Here is a 24,548-nt window from a genome sequence, read left to right on the forward strand (position 1 = left end):
TGAATTCAGTGAAATTAATATAGATTAGACTTAAAACGTTTTGGAAATTTAATACAAAATAAGGTGAAAAGCTTTTTGTTTGTTGTTAAACCATGCTGTGCTCACCACGGGTATCAGTTTATAGTTTTATGAGTCTCCCAACTTATCATCATAAACAGGTAAAAAGTAATGATCACAGTTTAGAAAAACAAAACAAATATGTTTTTGCGTGTAAAATGAGATGTTAATGAAACATTTTGTCAAGTTTGTATGGACATCATCTACTTCTTAAAGAGCCGAACTGAGAATCTGAAGATCTACTGTTGCGTCTCGCTGTGCTAACATAAAAAAAATATTTTGCACTTCGTGGATGTGATTGCATTATAACAGTGACGGTTAAATCACGCTACTCGATTAGGGTTGTCCAAACTTGGCGGTGGGTGCTGTTAACTGTTTTCCCTCTAGTCTATCAGTTTCAAATTAGGGACGGCTTATCAATGATATTCCTTTGTGTAGCGAAACGTATGAAGTAAACAAGTTACAAAACAAATAAAATTCTCAAGTATTCGCGGCTCGGCATAACCATGTTGTTCGGGAGCTTGACTCGTAATACAACGGTCGCAGGTTCAAATCTCCGTCACACCAAACATGCTCGCTCTTTCAGCGGTGGGAGCATTATAATGTTATAGTCAGTCCCATTATTCGTTGGTAAAACGAGTAGCCCAAGAGTTATCGGTGGGTGGTAATTACTAGCACCTTCCCTCTAGTCTTACACCGTTAAATTAAGAACGGCTAGCACAGTTAGCTCTCATGTAGCTTGGCGCGAAATCGAAACAAACCCAACATTAAGTACTCGTTTTATTTTTATTTGTAAAGGTACCCGTGAGAATCGAACTCGCGATCTCCTGTTTACTAGACAGGCGCTTTAACCAACTAAGCCACATAGAACGATGGAGCGAGAGTGAGAAAGATACAGACGTGTTTTCTCAACGCTAAAAAAGGAAAGATTGAATAGATAGGCTTCCCCAAATAATACATACCGTGTTTCTCCGAAAATAAGACAGGGCTTATATTAATTTTCACTCCAAAATATGACACTAGGGCTTATTTTCGTGGGATGTCTTATTTTGATATATGAAAAAAATGAAGTTACAAAGTAAAACTATTAAACTAACCATTTGAAATAAACTATTATTAAACTATTAAACTAACTGATTAATACATAACAAACTAATTAACTAACTATTAAACTAATTAATAAGTTAATTTTTTTTTATTTCTTTCCTCTTTCTGCCACTCTTAACTAGGGCTTATTTTAAGGGTAGGGCTTATATTAAAACTATCCCCAAAAATCACACTAGGTCTTATTTTATGGGTAGGTCTTATTATCGGAGAAACACGGTACCTACTTACCAGTGCGATTGACTACAAAGACTACTACTCCAGCGGCGGCCACCTGAAGAAATCACTGACAACAGAGCGGGAATCCGCGTTTAAGACCTCACCTGGAGACTAAAATCAGACCAGGACAAACTATGGCAGACGGAAAAAGTACCAATGCCGATCAGGATATACAGAAAACAAGTAAGTCAAGTCTTGTTGGTGGCAAATCAAAAAGTAATTTAACTAATTCACCATTATTAGCGCTATGTACAATAGCTAAAAAAGAACTAAGTACAGCAGAAAAAACAAATGAAAATAATGTAAGAAAAAGACGTAAAGTCAAAAGAAAAATTATTAAACTAACTCTACAGAAAATTCCGAAAACGAAGAAGAAGCAGTTGTTGCTACTAATACCGAGGTAGAGGTAGCTTCCCCTGCAAATAACATTAACAATAAAATAACCAATAAAGCTAAAGAAACAGAAATTGAAACAAACACCGTGGATGTTGGTAATTCTACTGAAAACAGTCATAATAATATTCAGAAAAATACCACAGACAGTGAACCAGACACAGAAGACCAAGAAGGCTTTATTACAGTCATATCAAAGAGAAAAAAACATTTCAGAAAGAACAAAAAATAAGCAACAATATTGCACAAAAAACAAAACCACCACAATTCGCAATCATTATAGAAGGTATTCCAGGCCAGTACAATCAACCCCTACTTGCGACAGAGGTTAAACGCTGCAAGCCGCATGTGATTATTGTTAATATCAAGTGTGTCCTTGTTCAAGGACAGGACGCTGCTGACCTAAACAGATTAGTAAAAGAGTGGCCAGCAGATGCTTTCAAACCAGGTAAAATTAAAATCCACCTGCCAGGAAGTAAGCCGCAGCCTAAAGCCATTGTAGTAAGAGGGGTTCCTCAAACCATTAACCTTGAATCAATTATACAAGCTTAAGACGAACAAAACATTCCACATACCAATATACAACGAATAATTTCAAAGGAAACACAAGCACCCACAAATCTTATACGTATAGATATAGACGACAGTTACAACATTCTAAGTCTAATAAATAATGGAATAATGCTTTGGTATTAAAAACACCAAGTAGAACAGCTAAAAGCTCCGACAATTGTAGTAACACAATGTCACAATTGCCAAAGATATGGACATGTTTCTGCAGCCTACTTAGCAACACCGAGGTGCTGCGGCTGTGGCGGGGAACACCATATCTCCCAGTGCAAAAAAAGATAAAGAAACACCCAAATGTTATAACTGTGGTCAAACCCACACAGACAACTATAAAGGATGTGATAAATACAAACAAATAAAACAACGTATATATCAGATAAGAACACCATCATCAGAACAAAATCAACCAAATACAAATAGGCAACCAAAAACAGACATATCAACAAAATTTAATAAAACAACTAAAACCACATATGCAGAAATGTTAAAAGGAAAAGAACCCCACAAACAGCAAGAACAGACATTATTACACAGGAAAATAACACCTTAACACAAACACAAAAGCCAAAAGAAAACAGCGCGACCTTCCAAGAAACGAATACTAACACACCAGATAAAAAAAGACTTTTTACAACCATAATCAAAAACATATTTACAGAATTTGTAACAAAATACACAAAACCCAACCAAACAACCAACTGCTTCGAATTACTGATTAATATCTCCAAAAAACACTTCACATCCTACATACCCTACGTAATATTAACACTAACTGGCTACATGCTCACAGCATAATATTCACAGTAGCATATATCAACATCCAAGGTGCAATAGCTTCCAAAAAACATAAGATCGAAGACCTAATACAAAAAACTAACCCCTACATTATAATAGTAAGCGAAACTCTAATATACAATAACAATAGATTTAAAATACCAAATTATACAACAATAAGGAAAGACAGAATAAATAAAAATGATGAAAACAGAGGCATTATGCTGCTCTACAAATGGAGCTATCAGTAATAGAAATTAAATTGAGCAGTAACAACGAACATGTTACTGTCGATATCCTGCAAAGAAATAAAACAAAAGTAACTGTAGCAGAAATTTACTGCTCACCTAATAAACAACTAGATATAGCATTACTCAGCAACATCTTTTCCCACAACCAAAACTCTATAGTCACGGGTGACTTAAATAGTAAAAATGTTAACTTTGGATGCCGGAGCTCAAACAACAATGGTAGAAGCCTTTCACAATTCATAGATGATAACAATATAGTCTTATTAAATGATACCACCCCTACACATACAGCGTATGCCACTTACTCCAGTGACATACTTGACCTGTGCATGTGTACATATAATCTGAGCCAAAAAGTAATAAGATTCCAAGTGGGAAAAGATGTTGATAGTGATCACCTTCCAATATATTGTGTCTTCGATCTCGTCCCCCATAAAAATACAACACTTAGGAAAAAAAATTTAATTACAGAAAAGCAAATTGGCAAAATTACAAACAGGAATTAGACAACCTTTTACCTAATAAAGTTATGAAAGAAGTTAAAACCCATATTGAAATGGATAACTACTGTCAAACAATTACGGAGTGCCTTCAGAAAGCAGCCAAGATAACAATACCAAAACAACAAATAGCTCATGGAAACCCACCACAGAAATAATCACTCTAATCAAAAAACGAAGACAATTAAGAAGACTGTACATGATAACAAGAGACAGAGAAACAAAAACGCAAATAAACAATATTAGAAATCACATCAGAACACAAATAAAGCAAGAAAAACAAGATAAACGGGACAACTACTGCTCAAAACTAAATGATAAAACTGACCCGAAAAAATTCTGGTCACACCTTAAAAGACTCACCAATGAAAATATAGTCTCAAAGAAATATCCTGCACTCGAACATAATAATACTATAGCACACACAAATAAAGAAATAGCCGAAGCTTTCAAAGATCAACTTCAAAATACTTTTAAAACTCGCACTGATCCAGATATGGATACATATTTCTACAATAAAGTCACTAATCACATATTAAACAATAAACAACAATTTGAACCAATTTTTCCAATAAACATAACTGATACAAATGCAAGTTCCGACACAGATTATGCAAGCACGTTACTAAATGAAATATCCCTTCACGAACTACTCGAAACAATAAAAAACACAAAAAACAAATCTCCAGGTGAAGATGAAATACAAGCTATCCTTCTAAAAAAAGGGCACTCCAAAATAGTTTGACCACCTAAATTCACTTTTTAACCTATCTCTATCCTCAGGATACAACCAAGTTTCTTGAAAGCTTGCTAATATATTAATGTTCTATAAGGAAGGAAAGCCAGCAAATAAACCTAATAGCTACCGACCAATCAGCCTGACAAGCTGTGTAGGCAAAATTATCGAAAGAATAATCAGTAATAGATTCTCCACATTCTTGGAGATAACATCAAAATTACCAAAAGAACAAAATAGATTCAGGAAATTTAGACAAACAACAGACCACCTACTCAGATTAACCGAAACCATAATAGATAGCTTCAATAAAAAAGAATGTACTGTCGCTTGCTTCCTTGATATCGAGAAAGCATTCGACACTGTATGGAACGATGGTCTAAGGTTCCGAATGAATGGAATGGAACTACCGCGAGGAATTATTCGCTGGTTATCTAACTTTTTGGAAAATAGAAAATGTATAGTAAATGTTAAAGGAACATTTTCTGAGTATTTCACTCCCGAAACTGCTGTCCCTCAGGGAGAGGTGGTTAGCCCTATACTTTTCATCATGTATGTAAACAATATGCCACTAAAGGATCCAAATCATGGATTCTCTTCACAGTTCGCAGATGATGTGGCAGTCTGGAAAAGTGCCGCAACGCCCACAATAGCAGCCACCGACATACAACCGCAACTAAATAGAATAAGCTAATACTGTCAAAAATACAGAATAAAAATAAACACAGCAAAAACACAACTTGTAGTCTTTACGAAATTGACAAAACACAAAAAACAACAGCCAGAATTATATATGAATGGCACACTACTACAGACTTCCGAAAAATTTTTAGTTCTGACCTATGATTCAAAACTAACTTGGATCAATCATGTTAACGAAATAAAAATAAAGTCTGGCGAAGAACTAACTATGCTAGGAGTCTAACTGGTAAAAACAGTTGAGCATTTACAGATAACATACTAGATAACATACTAAAAATCTATAAAACATATATTAGACCTGTAATAGATCATGCAGCTCCAGCATGGATAACTGTAAGCAATAAAATAATTAAAACCAAACTACAAACAATCCAAAACACACTCCTCACAACAGCATACAGAGTTCCAAGAACTATATCATCTCACAAATATTCGAACATACCAACCATACCAGATAGACTCTTACATAGTACAATAATGTATTTCGATAAGAATTGGATGAAAAACGAATTACTATGTGAACTAGATAGGTACCTCATACATGATGAAGCTAGGCCTAAATATCTCTCCCCAGTTAATTTATATTTTAAATATAAAAATAAATAAATAAATAATAATAATAATAAAAATGCCACCAACAAACTTGACATTCTGCTGACAGAATAAAATAATCACTATATATGAGCCACAATACATGGACATTGCCCTGAAAAGGATCAAAATAATATACAGTTCTACAATTACAAATACCAATCCGGTAAGAATATAAGTACGGGGAGGAGGAAGAGGTCATAGAAAACCTGAACTTTTCTTACCCAAACACCGAGAGAGAGATCAAACGATGATCATTCGTTTTATTTTGGCGAGAGTGATTGAAAACAGACGTAGTTTATATCTTTGTAAATTTATAACGGAAAACTGAGTGAAGAGTAAGTTTTTCGAGAACCTCTCATTTAATATACTTTTATTTGGGCTACTCACCATTTGTAGCTACGAGCCATACCGGCTGAAATGCCGAAGAAGACCAGCAAGTTGATCGATGCAATGGCGTCGAAAATGGAAGGCCTAGGTCAATGTTCAATAAAAAGTAAGTCTAATGTAGGTGGCCAAATTGTAAATGAAAATATAAAATTAAAAACATTAATAGAACTTGCTAAAGAAGAACCAAAAACTATAGCCTCCCCAGTGGATGTTACTCAAATTAAAGCTAGGATAAAAAAATATATAAAATCACTGAAGAAAATATAAACTCAACTGCTGTCGACAATGAAGCTGAGGCTACATTGTTAGACAATGAAAAACTAACAACTAGTAACGTAGATGTTCAAAACCCCACCCTGGATATTAAAACAAATACAAATTCGGAACTAGACGAAGCTAGTTCTGACGACGAAGGCTTCACACTAGTGAAGACTAGAAGTCAGAAAAAACAAGAAAAACAAATACGAACAAATACTGAAACACACACAAAAGATGTATCTAAATTACCAAAAACCGCCATTATCATACAAGGCGTACTAGGAAATTACAACCAACCACAACTAGGAAAGGAAATATTCAGATGCAAACCTAAAACTAGCATTACTAACATTAAATGTCTGTCTCGCGGCGGGGTCCTCGTTCAAGGACAGGAACCCGCTGACTTAAATAGATTATTGATAGAATGGCCTTTAGACGCTTTTAAAACAGGAAACATAACTATACACTTGCCTGGAGCTAGGCCAACACTCAAATCTTTCGTAATCCGGGGGTTGCACCACTCTATCGACATAGACGACATCAAGGATGCATTAAGTGAACTAAACATAAAACACGTTTTAGTGGAACGCATAATTTCAAACAAAACTAAAAAACAACAAACTTAATTAAAGTAGTTACAAAAAATACCCAAGACATAACCCAGCTAATAAATAATGGTATCACAATGTAGTATCACAAATACACAGTAGAACAAACCAAAACACCATCAGTGGTTGTTACACAGTGTTACCAATGCCAAAGGTTTGGACATGTGGCAGCAGCATGCCAACAACTGCGCGCTGTGTAGGCTGTGGAGATAATCACCACATATTGCAATGCACTAAACAAAACCCCAAGCCTAAATGCTGTAATTGTTGGAAAGAACACTGGGTAAACTATAAAGGATGCCAAAAATACAAATATATTAATGCACAGTTATAGGAACTCAAAAATCCAAACATGAACAAGCCACAAACAAACAAAATCCAAGAACAATCAAAATCAACTACTACTCAAACACCAGAAAACACAAATACACAAACAAACTCATACACTGCAGTAGTCAGAAAAACATCATTCATGCAGGAAAAATCATCAAGTAATGAATATTTACCTAAAACAACTGAAGACACACACAAAACCACACCTATGAATATTGAAAACACACTAACCACTGCCATTACTTCTACCTTCTCTAAAATATTGACAGAATACACAAATCCAAATAATGAAAACAGTTTAACAGACATAATCATTAAAATAATTATGAAAAACATCGAAAAATACTTACCACAAATGTTAACATACATCATGAACTCTGTTAAACATGAATAAATTCACAGTATTACACATCAATATCCAAGGTGCTATTGCTTCCAACACCTCTCCCTGTTAAATTTGTACATCTGATCTTAGATAAAATCAAATTTAAATAATAATAATTAATAAAATAATGCTAAAAACTAAAACAGCCACCTACATACTAGACTTTAAAAATATTAAAGAAAAATATAAATGGACATTGTCCTGAAAAGAACCAGTTTAAAGTTGATATTATTACATACTAATCAGTCCATTCCAACAATGTAATGGAAGGAGGAAGAGGTATGGTGTACCTGACCCTCCTGGGTATACAAAATATATATACCCAAACACCAGAGAGAGAGAGAGATAGTTTTATATTATTATAAATAGAGTGAATGCACAATTACGTTTTTGAGGTAAACCGGATGGTTTAAGTAAAAAGTGCTGACTTTGCTTTTGTCCAAAGTTAATAACTAAATATTAAAGGCTGTTTTTTTAAATTTGCATATTGTTATTTAGAAGAGTCAAGACATTTCATTTAAGTCTCATTTCGTTATAAAATATAAATATCAAAAAAGAAACTAAAAGTTTTTATAATAAATTTGCATCATTAAAAAACAAAGAAAGAGGGGTCTGTAAAAAGACTTTAAACGAGCTCATCTGGCAGTGAACAAGGGTTCTAACCGGTAAAGAAAGGTTAAAAGCATTCATTAGCATACATTGCACTTCCATTTATATCGATGTTTAATCATCCAAACAGGAATTAATCGAAAAGAAGTTAATCAGAACTTTTTTTTTTAGTTGGAGTACAGTTAATGTCATTTCGAGTAGAAAATATCCTGATGAGAAAGTTAGAATCTTTTAAGAGATAAAATCAAATATTGAAACAAATATGACGTAACGAATAAATTTTCTTTACTGGAACAAAACAAAACTCTTAAAGTGATTTGAAAATTCATCACATTTCTAATAAACCATATTTCTTTCTGTGTTTCAACACAATAGATCTGACTCAGACTAACAGGACTAATCAATCGATAATCAGAGCTTTGACAAAATGGTCCAAGGCAGAGCTTTCCTACCGGATGGTGCAAGGGAGAGGTGGCATATGTTCATGTCATCAATCACCCACGTTGTGGGGGAGCACTGTGAATATGCAGCCGAATCAGAGGGATACTAAACTACTGAAGGTGTTGCCATGTTTTGTGTGTTTTTTTAAATATTTAATGATTTTTTTGTAATTTAAGTGTTAACAGCATTAAGGCTAAGAATAACAAACTTTGTTTTAACGAAGGATTAATTATTGTATCTTATATGTAGAGATATTTTATCTTATGGTATGTCATTTAAAAACGTTCAAGAAATCTCCGTATCACAAAAAAGCAAAACAAAGAGAATAACCCCCACAAAGATATTAAGCGCACATTGAAATATCTGAAATGCAAAAACACAAACATATTTAAACTTTCTGAATTTGTGCAGTGTAAAACTAGGGAATAAGAACCGAAATAGTTAAATATAGCATTAAAACCTTCAAACAAGCAGGATACATATATACATATGTGGGACGGTTATGTATAGGTTTTAACGAATGTACTGCGGTGATCTTCTGAAGATAAATTGAAATCTATACCGCCGATTTTCAGGTTTCGTGTTTCCCTTAGAACTCCCTTTTGTATCACTAATCGAAGTCAGTCTATTAAACTCTATTGTATCTTTCCCGCTCTCTGCCAATGGCTCGGCAATAAGTTGTTAGGCTTATAACGAAGAAAATTGGGTTTCGATAAACGCGATTTATAAAGCAAACAAAAGCCTTGATTGCGAACTCAGCTTTAACTATATCAAGCTGTTACAGAGGATGAAAAGTTTGGTCTAAAAACCTAACATTTTGACAATTTATTTCCATTGGATTTCTCGCAACGCTACACTCGGCTATTTGCGCTAGCTGTACCTAATATAAAAGGGAAGTAAGTAAGTAAACACTATCCACTCCAACTCTGGGTTTGTTTATTTGTTTTGAATTTTCGCGCAAAGCTACACGAGGGCTATCTGTGCTAGGCGTCCCTTATTCAGCAGTGTAAGACTAGAGGGAAGGCGGCTAGTCATCACGACCCACTGCCAATTCTTGGGCTACTGTTTTACCAACGAATAGTGTGGTTGACCGTCACATTATAACGTCCCATGGCTGAAAAGGCAAGCATATTGGTGTGACGGGGATTACAGCCCTCGATTACAGCTTGAGAGTCGAGCGCCTTAACCGTCAGACCATGCCAGAACCACTTTTCGACACACTAATTACAGAATCTACACTATACGAGCAAGTGGGCTTCAATAACACGTTTAACCAGACAAAAATTTAAAGTGCAAACATCCACTGATGCTGTAGCGATTGGACTTAACAAGTAGGGCATGACAGTAAACAGTGTCTTAATCGGCTTAGGTGAACGAAATGTTAAATACCATATGAAATGTGATGATACTGTTCCTCGCACGTGTTTTTTGTAAAACATCTTAACGTAATGGAGCACGAGTTGACGATGTGGTGGATCTCTGTATTTCGAGTGCATGTGATACCAAAAAGAAATATTCCCCACACATGAAGCTCTGAGTGTGTTAAAATAGTGACAGCAACTTCTTTAATGTGGAATGTCGATGGCAGGGCTTACAGGTTGTCCCCCCCCCCTGTGGCCTGTAGTAACAAATTAAGAAGTACGACAGAGAGCCTTACAGATTTTGATTTAAATACAAATACTTAATGCATCCGAAAACAATAGTTTGTACAACTGCTACGCTTTATATTCGAGTAATTACTACAAATGCTACTATCTGATCATTTTCTATAAATATATTGCAGAAGAACTAAAACAATCATTAATTGAGAGCGCTATATATTGTTATGAAATAAGCCTAACATAACATAACATGTTTACCTAAAGTTTACTTTCTTTTCGAAAAGCTGTCCAAAGAGTAGTAACCATGGTTACATAGTTTGTCGAATAACTACGACAGCAGACACCGCCAAGAGTGAATTCTGAAGTAAGTCATGCGCTCGAGAAACGGGTGGAGAAAGTTGGCTTATAATTTAACTGATCGATTCTGCGATTAGCTTCCATTGTAGCATTAAATTTTTTACTCAGTTTCTGGCTGGCGGCTTAGTACGTTTTGAGAGTGTCAAGGTACAAAGTTCGTTTAATCATAAACTTCGATTGACATTCACACATTCTGTATTTAATTTCATAGATTGCACTACCGTCCGAAGAAAAGACCCCGCCCTACAGTAGCTCAGCGGCAAACTTCTGCGATTATTATGCTAAAGTTAAAATTTCAATCCCTGCTATGGACTTTGTACACGCTGTTCAGTTTTTCACTTAAGCAAAAAAACAAAATCATCGAGGGGGGGTGAGATTACAACGAACTAAAGTTAGTAAAACTAGGTACAAAACTATTTCAGTTCTTACTTTCACCAAGTGTTGGGCGAAATCCAATGTGGTAGGATGACTGATCTTGAATAAGATTTCAGGACTCGCAATATCATATTTTCTGCTTTAGATGTGTTATACGTGTAACTGTCAAATTCTGTAGAGTTCATGGTAGGTGAGCTATAACCTGTCAGTTAAAAACTAGAAATGGCTGACCCGGACATTAAATTTCTGATTTTGGGAGGACTGTTTCCGATATCGCTCAGAGTGTTTTTATGAAACGTGATGAGAAATATATTGGTTTTGATTTTTGATTCAACTCAAAGTTTCTTAATCAAGTTTGATGCGACATTAGACAATGAGTAACGCACTCGGCATGCAATCTTAGGGTTGCGGGTTCGAATCTCGTTCACGAGACGTACTCGTCCTTTCAGCTGTGAGTACGTTATAATGTTATGCCAAACCCCCTATTCGTTGATAAAAGAGCAGCTCAAGATTTGGTGGTGGGAGGTGTTGACTAGCTGCCTTCCTTAAATGCTAAATCAGGGACATCTAGCACAGATAGCCCTTGCAGCTTTGCGCAATATTCAAAACAAACCAATCTTTCGAAATCTACAAGAAGTCAGAACAACAACAAATTTTGAAATTACGTGCGTTAGAATGATACTTTTAGTTAGAGTGCGTTCTTTAATAATTTTATTAAGCCCAATAGGAAACTTACTGAATATATGGTGTCTGAAAACTAATTTCTTCTGCATACTGAGTAACGTAGTCAAGATTGTAAGTCATCTGCCCAGATTCTGGTTTTCGCGATGGGTTTCCAGTTTTTCTCTATCCTACATCTTGCAAACATCTGTAGATTGTACGCTTCTTTCTCCCTTCTTTAAATCCTCACTAGGACTTATGACGTATTCGATTCATCGTAAAAGCTAATAACCTTGCAACTATTGGTTGTTGTGGCCGTTTTTTTCTTCTACGCTTAGGATCATCTTTGAGATTTATGACATTCAAGTGATTGTGGAAACTAGACTTGCACCAGGTTAGTTTGTTAGTTTATTCTGTGCTTTTTATCATCACTAAGGTTAATGGCATATGGGATTGATTGTAGAAACTAGACTTACAGGAGGCTAGTTTTTTCTACACTTTGAATCACCATTTAGGTTTACGACATACTCGATTGAAACAACAGCTCAAAAGTGAATTATAAGCATAGATATTTATATATTTGGAATAACATCTAGGACACAGCACGGTCAAGTGGTTAGGGCGCTCGACTCCGATGGTCGTGGGTTCGAATCCCAGTAACACAAAACAAGCTCGCCTTTTCAGCTACGGGTGCGTTATAACGTGACAGTCAATCTTTGATAAAACAGTAACCCAAGAATTGGCGGTGTGATAACTAATTGCTTTCCCTCTAGTATTGCACTACTAAATTTGGGACAGCTAGTGCAGACTGCTCTTTGCGCGAAATTAAAAAAACAACAACAAACAAGCATCCAATTCGAATGTATAGATAGATATTGATATATGATATAGTTGGAATAACGTCTAGTTTGAAAGTGGAGTTTAAGGATAGATATTTATATATTTGGATTAACATTCACTTTGAAATTGAACTTTAATGATAGATATTCATATATATGGAATGATATTCAGTTGGAAAGTAGATTTATCTCAGATATACATCCATTTGCAATCTGGATTTTAAGGATAGATATTTATATCTCTGTAATAAAACCAATGTCTGTCCTCCTTTTGAGAACCTGAAGCCATCTTATTATTCTGCAAGAAGAAAAAATTCCATTTTAAATTTGTTTTTCACTTTCCATATCTTCGAAAAATTTAAAATATTTATTTTGATTCTAATTCATGTGACTGATATAAAATGTTATTAATAATATTAGATTGTTTGTTTCTGACTCTCCTCAAAAACGCCTGAATTTGTTTTCTTCTCTTTTTTATTCTATAAATTATTTCGTGTAATGAAGTGTTTACGTAATGTATATATAGTATATAAAGACAGAGGGAAAACCCAGAACAAAATCAATATATACACGATGCTTTAATAAATTTTATTTAAAATGGCTACTTCTTTTGTCAGGTTTATTGTGATTTACCTTCTCCAAGATTTATTATGCAATCTTTCATTTTCGAAAATGTTTGTCTGTTTTACACTAAGTACTTCAACGTTACTGGTATCATGCAAATAAGCCGTATAACTTTCAGCAGTTCATGCAATACAAAGCGGTGAACAAAATATTATCTTTGATAACACACGCACATGTATGTATACATACATATACACACACATAACTATTTTCCCAGTTTTATATCTAACAATATATTTATGAGTGTGAGTTTATATATGTGTAACTAGATAAAAACGCATGTAGACGAGAGTATATGAGCAGAATCAATAGCAGTTTCTAGACTTTTAGTTGTCAATTTCCTCAGGATACCATTTCATTTAATATTTGGGATCGTTCTCTTTAATTCCACGTGGTTTAACATGCACGCACATTTCTCATCAACACTAATCAACTTCTGAGCGAGGTTTCGAACAGTACGTGTTTCTACAGCGGACTGAGCATGCGTGCGCATTAATACACCTGAATCAGAAGACAACGAGTAATTTGAGAAATTTTACTTGCAAGCGTACTTTTCTGATAGTTGATACAATTACTCATTTAACTGAATTATTAAATACTAAAACTTCAGACTGGATTATTGTATAATTGATTCATCGGGGTGATTAAAGCGTGGTGAGATGAATGAATATAATTTATGTCTCAGAATAATCTAATTATCTTTAAAAAAAATTAAAATCGTATTATTAGTAAACTATACAGCATTTCATCAGCCACATAGTACTTTTTAATTACTTACCTAGAAGAAGTTTAGTGTATAATCAACGAGGAATTACCACCTCGGCTGCTTTACTTTTATTTGGTAGTTAGCAACATTTCAGCTAGCAGTTAATAGTTTATCAGATAGCAACATATCAACTAACAGTTAATAGTTTATCAGATAGCAACATCTCAAATATCAATTAATAGTTTATCAGATAGCAACATCTCAACTAGCAGCTAATAGTTTAATAGATAGTTAGCAACATTTCAACTAGTTACTATAGCTCATCAGACAGCAACATCTCAACTAGTTACTATAGCTCATCAGACAGCAACATCTCAACTAGCAATACGAGATAACTAGCAAGATCTCAACTAGCAGATAATAGTGAAATAGGTGGTAACATTTCAGTTAGCAACCAGAATTTAGCAGATAGTTTACAACTTAAATAAATTATTTTATTTCATTAGCCTCGATTTTTCAGCCATTCTAAGTGGATGTATGATTTATTGATTAGCAATAGCTTACCAATCTGTAGTATTAAATAATTAATTAGTAACAGCAACTTACCACCTAGTTACTATCAGTATGTCAACTAGTAACAATAACTTACCACCTAGTTACTATCACTATGTTAACTAGTACCAACAGCTTATCACCTTGTTACTATCAGTATGTTAAGTAGTAACAATAGCTTACCACCCAGTTACGATCAGTATGTTAACTAGTAGCAATAGCTTACCAGTTATAGTTTGTAACCAGAAATAACTCTATTCCGAAGCTAGATTTCCCACTGCTGAGGGAATATAGCCAATTAGGAGCACCTACCGTCAACTCTAGTCTGGATGTCACATGTGTTTGTATTATTATTATTAATGCAGCAATGAGACATGAATTCTCGGATAAACACTCGTGCCACTTAACCACGCCTAGCACAATATTTTAAAGCAAGTTTTGTAAGTATTCTACACTTACACGTAGACAAAACGGAAATCTAAATTATTCAACTGATAGCGTTATCTTAAATAAGCGTTGGTGAAATTAAATTACTTTTTTATCAAACATTTGTTCTATATGTGGTTAAACGCTCGTTGTAATCAAATGATAATTTTTATAGCTTTAAAGCGTTCACAGATTTACCCTTTTAATTTATTTTTTTCTGTAAATATTGTTCTTTTTCAAAAATAGGAGAAACCAAAAGAATTTCAACATTTGATCTGGCAGGAGTAGTATATGGTTAGCGTGTCAGTTCCTGTATTGGAAGTTCCAAAGTTTGCTCCGCGATGCTACTAAACACGTTTAATTCTCAGCTTTGCATGGGACATAAGTGTGACAGTCATCTCGGTAGTCGATTTAAGGCCTAACAAAGACATCGTGTTAGAGGTGCTGCTACCTGTTGTTCTTCATCTATTTAGCAGATCTAGATTAAAGTAATCTACACTTGAAACTTAAAGGCTTCACATCTGATCGTTTAACCTAACCTTTATGTCGCATTACGTGCCGGTTGAAAAGACCAACACTTGCATTCAATATCATTACGGCAGCAATTTCCTTTAATATTTTATTATTATAGCTTTATCTCATTCTTTGATAGAAGGACAGAGGAAAGGATAGGGGATCTAGCGTAACAGTGCTTGTAGTTGTATGTGGACTTGAATCAATGCAAATACATTAAATTAAAATAAAATATATATTAGGGATAAAGTAGTTGCACATATATCTAAAAAACGTAACTTCGAACCCTTTTCAAAACTGTATACGCTTTTTTTTTTTCAAACTAGTTTTCACAGTTTAACTATGTGCTTTTAAATACGGTAGTGTGATTTCGCCATTACGATAAAACATCATATTTTAGATTTAATACAATAAACCAGGCTTAAATCAACTGTGACCACGGAGAAAGAGCCTGCTACCTGGAAATAATTACTTTACGTAAAAAAACAATGAAAGTGATGGAAAATAACTGCTGTGTGATAACCTTAGGAGTAAGCTTCTCTAGTGGCACAGCGGCGTGTCTGCCGACTCACACAGCTAAAAACCGGGTTTCGATATCTGTGGTGGACAGAGAACAGATAGTCTATTGGGTAGCTTTGTGCTTAATTCGAAACAAATGAACCTTAGGAGTGAGAAATTTTCAATGTTTAAATTAATCATCTTTAGGCTGATTTTTAGTGGGTGTGAGTTGTGACAGCAAAACTTATTGATCTGAGGATCCAAAGTTCATGTCCCGTTGTAAAAAATGTTGAACTGTGGGTGCGTTGTGTAACAGTGGCCGACACATTACACTGTTAATTTGAGTAACTTATAAGGTGGCGGTCGATGCTATTCCCTAGCTGTGTATTGACGCAACATTTATGTCTAGCCCAAACAGACCCAGTGTAGCTTTGCACGAATATACGAAACTGGCTTATGAAGTTTAATAGTGAAATCAAATAGTTAACCACTCACTGCAAGTGATGCATGAGAGCATTAAAATACATAAATACCTTCTCAATAGAACACTGTGTAAGCGAAGAGTTTTATAGTGAACACAAAGCAAGCATATTGGATTGTGACCCAGGCCGACTTTTTGAAAGGTGGTCACGACTCGCTGTCCTAACTTACAAGTGCTCTGATGGACAAAACAAATTAGCTTGCAGTTTATCACTGAGTAGTGGACGTTTTCGTGGGCAGCAGTTACAGAGATCAGTTTTACTAATCGATTACTACCCAGGACTATGATTTAATGTTATTAATAGTATTATAGATTTCCGCTGTCTCGAATGTTTTCTTGTCGACAGATCATTCATGCCTGAAATTATGCATGTGTTATGCATAATGAAAGCAACGAAACCTAATTTTTTTTAGTTTACTTCTGACTATTCTAAATCACACAACTTTATTTATATATATTAGGAACAATGGTTTCTGTCCAAAACGTTTGTATGTTTCCTGTCGGGTCTGAAACTTCCAAAATTCACTTCTGAAATGACAGGAGAACAACCATGAATAATGTTGATGACAAATGTTATTTCGTAAGAAGTAATTAATTACACGATCATTCATATTTAGGGCCCGGCATGGCCAAGCGTGTTAAGGCGTGCGACAAGTAATCTGAGGGTCGCGGGTTCGCATCTCCGTTGCGCCAAACATGCTCTCTCTTTCAGCCGTGGGAGCGTTGTACTGTGACGGTCAATTCCACTATTCATTGGTAAAAGAGTAGCCCAAGAGTTGGCGGTGGGTGGTGATGACTAGCTGCCTTCTCTCTCGTTTTACACTACTAAATTAAGGACGGCTAGAACAGATAGCCCTCGAGTAGCTTTGTGCGAAATTAAAAAAAAAAATTCATATTTCAACATGTGATGTAACTTGAGCGATAAAATGTAGGTTTACTGTATGTTATCGTTGTGTAGTTCTTAGCATGACTGAAATGTTCAACAATTACTTTTCGTGGTGGATGGTATAAGTAGCTCAGACCAACAGTGTAACATAATTAACCTTTTAAAAGTCCACGGAATAATTTAACTTGATAGATTAGCTTAAACTTTCTTATCACTAGGAACGGGTTCTTTTGCTTGTGTGTTTTTATCTGTATGTGTGTGTGTATATGTATACATATATATATAGATATAGTTATACAGTTATCTCTGTCTGGCATCATAAATTGTTTTGCAAGAGAAACTCCCAAAAATTGAACTTAAATAGATAAGTATTCGGGCAAACACTTCGAGTTTGATAACTATTTCTGTTTTACCGCCTTAACGAGCAGATTAGAATATCTTTGAGAGAGGAGGATGTTGGTAGGGAATGCCAAACGAAAGTGACGCTTGATGCTGTTCATAGAACAGGTACTTTTGCATCTCATGAACGGTTTATGCTATGGTCCCAAATAATTAAGGACGTCATTTATAGCGTTGCTTCTTAAGTTCTAAATCGTCTGGTAGTTTTACTAGCACCTGTTATAATAATATTCTTCTTAATCGGGATTCGGTCCATGTTTTAGACCAGGGAGAGTTAGGCTTAGCTTTGATCTATTCCTCTCTCTCTCTCAGGCGTTGTTATTTTGTTTAAATAAATGAAAACGGGCTTCTATGAATATTTCAATTTTAATTACGTTATCATTTGGTTAAACCTCACTTTATGCTTATCCATTCATAAAACAAACTTGTTCAAATTGTTCTTTCTTATTCAGAGATGTGAGCCACGCCTTGTTGATGCCTGATATGAAAACACTTTGGGAAACACGTTTGTCGGCAGAAAAAGTGAATTTAATGAACCAAATCTGTCTGAACCAAAAGCCTACATCTGAAGAGTTTAATTATGTGTGACCCACGCCTGAGAAATGGTTTCTTCGAGTAACGAGTTATTAGAATGCGTATGAAAAATTTTGTTTTAACTGTACTATCTTAAGAAGTACGCGGTAGTTGTAAGATCCAGAGACGATAAAGACGTTCACTCTAATGGATAGTTAACAGTTTCTCTTAGAATTTTTATTACTTGATAAGAACTTTCAGATGAAACTTTTCATTAGTTGGTATTATCATAACAAGTCGTAACATGTACACTGCTGGCCAAAATCTTAAGGCCAATGAACATGAAGAGAAAATATGCATTTTGCGTTGTTAGACTCAACTACTTATTTGAGTAGAGCTTTGAAAGATGAAAAAATAAAAGGGAAAATAAAAATAAAAACCTTTTTAGCATTTAATAGGGAAAATGTGAACACTATGAAATTAGCTTAAATACTAGCTGGTCAAAAGTTTAAGACCATACCAAAAAGAAGTCCTAAACAGGGTAGGAAATGCCCAACAAGAAGTCACATTAGTGAGTTGCACGGCCATCATTGCGAATAACCGCAAACATTAGCTTTGACATGGTCGATATAAGCGTTTGCAGAAGGCTGGCTGGAATGTTATTCCAAGTGGTGAAGATGGCTTCACGAAAATCATGCACTCTTTGAAATTGACGTTCATTTCTATAGACTTCCTTCGCCATCCACCCCCAAACATTTTTAATGGGGTTCAGTTCGAGCGAACACGCTGGATGGTCCAAAAGAATCACGTTATGTGCCATGAAAAAGTCCTTTGTCCTGCTGGCATTGTGGATTGCAGCGTTGTCCTGCTGAAAGATCCAGTCATTTCCACACAAGCGAGGGCCTTCAGTCAATAAGGATGCTCTCTCCAACATGCCAATGTAGCCAGCTGCTATTTGACGCCCCTGTATAACCTGATGCTCCATTGTTCCATGGAAGGAAAAAGCACCCCAGATCATGATGGAACATCCTCCATTGTGTCGTGTAGAAAATGTCTCCGGTAAGATATCCTTATCGTGCCAGTAACGTTGGAAGCCATCTGGACCATCCAGGTTAAAAATTTTTTCAGCAGAGAACAAAATCTTATTCCACTTTTCTACGTCCCATGTTTGGTGCCTCTCAACAAAGTTTAACCAAGCTGTTTCGTAGTGTGGTCTTTGAAGACGTTTACGGTTTCTAAAGCCTTTCTCTCGTAGATGCCGTCTTATTGTTCTGGAGCTGAATTCTGCGTCCGTAAGGGCCTTAATCTGGTTCGACGATCGGCTGGTGTCTTGCCAGACAATCCGTCGAATCCTCCTGCTCAACGCACTTGATATTCTCGTTCCGTATCCCTCAGAGTCTTTTAAGAAATTTGCAACAGCATGTTGAGAGAGATCTTGCTTTTGCAGCTCGACAATTCTGCCACGTTCAAACTCTGTCAACAGTTTAGCCTTTGCCATGTTTTTACCCAATGTAACACAGGAGATGTCAGTGGGAGATGTTGACAACGTTAATGCTTGAACACAAATGACTAAATTTTGTTACGTGTTTACCAAGTAACGCTTCGTTTCAGTATGGTCTTTAACTTTCGACCAGCTAGTATTTAGACTAATTTTATAGTGTTTCCATTTTCCCTAATAAATGCTAAAAAATGTTTTTTATTTTTATTTACCCTTTTCTTATTTCATCTTTTGAAACTCTACTCAAATAAGTGGTTGAATCTAACAACGCAAAATGCATATTTTTTCTTTATGTTCATTGGCCTTAAGATTTTGGCCAGCAGTGTATGTAAAACATATTACGATCTCACTTGCTTTTTACGATCAGTACTGCTCTCTGTACCTACAGAGTTTTTAATTTAAAGTATGTTAAATATATTTTGAACTCATTCATTTTTTTATGATATACAAAAAAGAACTTTTAATTTAAAACAAATACAAACAATATACTTGATACACTCCGAATCTTTGACACAGAAAAAACAACAACAACATAATTTGTTTCTATTGGTCGTACCTTTAACAAAATCTGTTAAGCAATGCTTGAAATGTTTCGAATACAAGTTATATGTCGACTTTTTTATTTAGCCAAATCTAGTGCACTTTGATTTTCCAAAATTATTTTTTTTATTTAACCGTAAGTAGACCAACCATAGTTATTGAAAGTGTAGGGAGATCATTAAAAAAAAGCTCGGATTGATACACACCATGGGCCTGGCATGGCCTAGTGCGTTAAGGCGTGCGCTTCGTAATCTGAGGGTCGCGGGTTCGCGCCCAAGTCGCGCCAAACATGCTCGCCCTCCCAGCCGTTGGGGCGTTATAATGTGACGGTCAATCCCACTTTTCGTTGGTTAAAGAGTAGCCCAAGAGTTGGCGGTGGGTGGTGATGACTAGTTGCCTTCCCTCTAGTCTTACATTGCTAAATTAGGGACGGCTAGCACAGATAGCCCTCGAGTAGCTTTGTGCGAAATTCCAAAAACCAAACTATACACACAAAAAAGGCCTATTGAGCAAACAATACTTTGTTTCAAATATGTCTGAAACACTAAGCGTGAAGTAAAGTTTGAAGTTAGGTCTTGACGTCAGTTCCGTGGTTGTTAGGAAAAGGTTTTAATAATACCCCTGAAGGTTTGTTGTGGATGTATAATATTTCGGGTTAGAACATAAAAGTATTCTAACGCTCAGATGTCACAACCAATGATTTATAATACTCGAAGGCAGAGTGGTGTCTACCGCCTACTCTCAAGATCAATGACTGTGATAACCGTGCAGAGACAGGGAGGGGGTGGGCAATGAAATTACCTTTAGTGGGCTTGTCAATTGCGAATATATATCAAATTGTAGTTTTGACGTTTCCTGCCCACAGGCTACGTGATCCAATTACAAAGTGCAGAAAAGAATTTTATTAGAGAATACTGCAATTAAACAGTTTTTTTGTTGTTCGTTGCATCTTGTTCACATATTTCATAAAATGGTAATGTACATGTGTTTCTGATACGTTCTTAAAATGGGCGTTAATATGAACCGTGATAAAGTTGCGTCATTCTATGGTTGTTGTTATCATTATTTATGGATTAAAAAAAAAATTAGAAATGGAGTGGAACTAAATTTCTTGGGAAGTTGCCAGCGCCTCACATTGAATTTTTGGTAAATAAATAATAACGCTGGCATAGTTAATTATGTAAGTCTACGGAGTTGTAATTCTAGTAACCGGGTTTCGAAACTTGTGATAGTCACGGCAGAAATAATCTATGGTGTAGTTTTTGTTGAAATACAAACAAACATAAAATATAATTTATTAATAAATACGAAGCTAAATCTGTCATTCGAAGTTGTTATGCCATCAGTTTTTATAAAGGTACATAAATAGATTAAATATATTTTTTTCTTTCGAGTATCATGTTAAAATTAATTTATTGTATATGATCTGTCATGTAGTAATGAAAAACACGAGGATACTGTAAAATCAACCAAATAACAATAACAACCCGGTATTTGTCTTTAATACTGTGTGTTTCTCTTTTTACTAAGTTAATACCACAGAACGTTTAGTATTCGTTGTGCATATGTACTGTTTATGACAGACTCACAACATCGATGATGATTTGAAGTAGTAATAACAAGTATATCTATAAATGTATTCAAGTGGGTGTTGGGTGAATTCTGAAAATACGTAATATGCTTATTAAGGGTTCGAATCCAGTCATGCTCGCCTTTTCACCCGAGAGAGCATTATGATATCACGATCAATTCCACTTTTCATTGGCAAAGAGTGGTCCACCAATTGGTGGTAAGTGGTGTTGACTAGCTGCCTTATCTCTGGTTTGTTACTGTCAAATTAGAAACTTCTAACGCAAATATCTCTCGTGTAGCTTTGCTCATAATTCAAAATAATCCAATTTTCTAGAGAGTACAAGATGTCAAAACAACGATATATTTAGAATGTTAGATGTAAGTTTTAGTTACAGTGAGTTCGTTGATGCGTTTATTAACACTGTAGTGTTTATAATATTAAGTTTCGTTAAAGAACAACAATGAGATGCGTGGCAATTATGTACGCTATTCACGTGACGTTCTTTAGAAAAAAATTTCCATGAATATTAGAATAAATATTATACTGTTACATCCAATTCAATTCCAATGGAGCGTGACGGCCTACGGTCCTGTTTCACTTAATCAAAGGATGGAAAGACTGTTGCAGGGGTGAACGGTTATATTCTACACTCATTTGGGTTACTACCATTCTTAGTCTACTTCATTTAAACGATATTGTCTTATACCTTTTATTCGAGCTGTGCGCTTGTCTGGTGGCACGTGCTTGATTTTTGTGCTAGATTTCCCCTATCCACTAGTCTTTTTCCCGATGGTGAATCACAGCAGAAGTAAGAATTGACCACCAAGTTACGAATAACAGGGTTGGTTTGTTATGCAGGCTAGCTGCGACGACAGAGGTTTAAAAATGGAGTCAGCTATCAATATCATGCGAGAGAAACGTAAAGTTTTTTTATCATATCCTAAATCTTCAATAATCTCTCAGACTGAGAAGATTTCGAATTAACTTTTTGTTGAATAAAAGTTCTTTTGAAAATCTGATAGTATTGTTGCAGGTATTTCTTTTCCTTTTTTTTCAATAACTATTTAGTTTTCAGAGACTCTTTTGACTTAATATATTGGTTTCAAGCTTTAATGACGAGAATTTCTTTAACGGTTTGGGAAGCGAAACGAACAATATAAAAAAATCGAGTTAGGCGAGTTAAGAGTGCATTATTGATTCATTTATTATTTAGTTAGCAATTCAAGAGTGCATTGTTGATTGATTGGTTACTGAGTTAGCAATTCCCTTACTGTTAATAACTAAATTGACGTAGATATTTAGTTTGTTTACAATCACATACTAGTAGTGAAACAAGTTCGGTACGTACGACAGAATTAAGAAGTTAAGGACACTTTTCTAAAAGCAATTTTTTTTAAATAATGTTTTTAAGACAGCAGAAGCTGAAAATTTGATCATTGCGAGGATGTAAACCGAGGTGTTTTCAGCAGCAAAGTAACCAAAGAGTTAGTCTAGAAGAAAGGCAAAAAATAAAAACAGGAAAATGAAGTAACGAAACTTCTGGAACATTTTTACACTTATCAAAATCTTCAGCCCTACTATTTTTGAGAAAGTTAAATCCTGTTTCCCAAAATATCAGAATTATGTAAAGAAGAATATGTCTTAGGCTTAGAATATGACTTTTATAATGTCTATGTAAAGTTATAAGTACAAAAGATGTTTAGGATATCCACATAAAATATTCAGTGTTTCATAATAAGCTCGGCCTCAACTGATACACTGCTCTCGACCCACGTGTTTAACATCTCATATATGCGAAAACGAGGCTTTCGCCACTATTGTGATACAAGTTCTCAATACTTAATGAAACTTTTTGAGACAGCAATAACGTCTTTAGTGGTTGTTTGTTTAATCAAGAAGGATTCCCATTCTTTCTTTTATGTATCCTATGGAGCACTATGCGCTATACCTGTAGGCTTAGTTTACATACATTTCTGAAAAGCGCCAGCACATATTCTGATACTTGCACACACAATAAAGCAACTTCCAGCTCAGATGAATTTAAAACGACCAAAATTAAACACAATTTTACTACACGAATTAAAACTATTAAACTTCATTAATACAACTTAACGTTATGATCACAAGCGTGTTAATAAATTGTACAACTGCTGCAAGTTTACGGAGTTATAACTCTAAATTCCGGTGTTCGTTTTCTTGGGATGGACATGGAAGATAGCCTAATGTGGCTATGTTCTAAAATAAACCAGCACTGCTTCTGCGTTACATTAAGTAATTCTAAGTTTCTACTCTGCAATGTTTTCGGATAAACTGATCTCCATGCAAGTATCAAATAGGTCCACTTAATAACGGGAAGATAGAGCAGAAAGTTTATAGAGTCTTAAACATAGAAAACTTTACTAGACACTTGAAATGTTAAGTGTAGAACAGTATGTATAACAATAAAATGAAAAGAACATTATACGTACTTCAATAGAAGTTTAAACAATAATCTCTACTGGATTCATGAATAGAACCTCAGCATTCTGCCTCTCAAGATTAATATCTGTTAAATTAAACACGATAAAAAACAAGTTAGAACTGAGC

General features: G+C 35.1%; 1 long non-coding RNA gene across 2 annotated transcripts; it reads left to right on the plus strand.

Moving 5' to 3' along the window:
- Positions 1-1,209: 1,209 nt before the first annotated feature.
- Positions 1,210-18,559, plus strand: LOC143257967 (uncharacterized). 2 transcript variants are annotated; one of them, XR_013032055.1, is made up of 3 exons: positions 1,210-1,563; positions 8,856-9,040; positions 18,291-18,559. It is a non-coding gene; the product is annotated as an uncharacterized LOC143257967 (long non-coding RNA). The 2 variants fall into 2 exon arrangements; XR_013032056.1 differs by lacking the exons at positions 1,210-1,563; positions 8,856-9,040 and adding an exon at positions 17,856-17,946.
- The last annotated feature ends 5,989 nt before the right edge of the window (positions 18,560-24,548 follow it).

Source organism: Tachypleus tridentatus, chromosome 7 (genome assembly GCF_004210375.1).
Source record: "Tachypleus tridentatus isolate NWPU-2018 chromosome 7, ASM421037v1, whole genome shotgun sequence".
Taxonomy (NCBI): domain Eukaryota; kingdom Metazoa; phylum Arthropoda; class Merostomata; order Xiphosura; family Limulidae; genus Tachypleus; species Tachypleus tridentatus.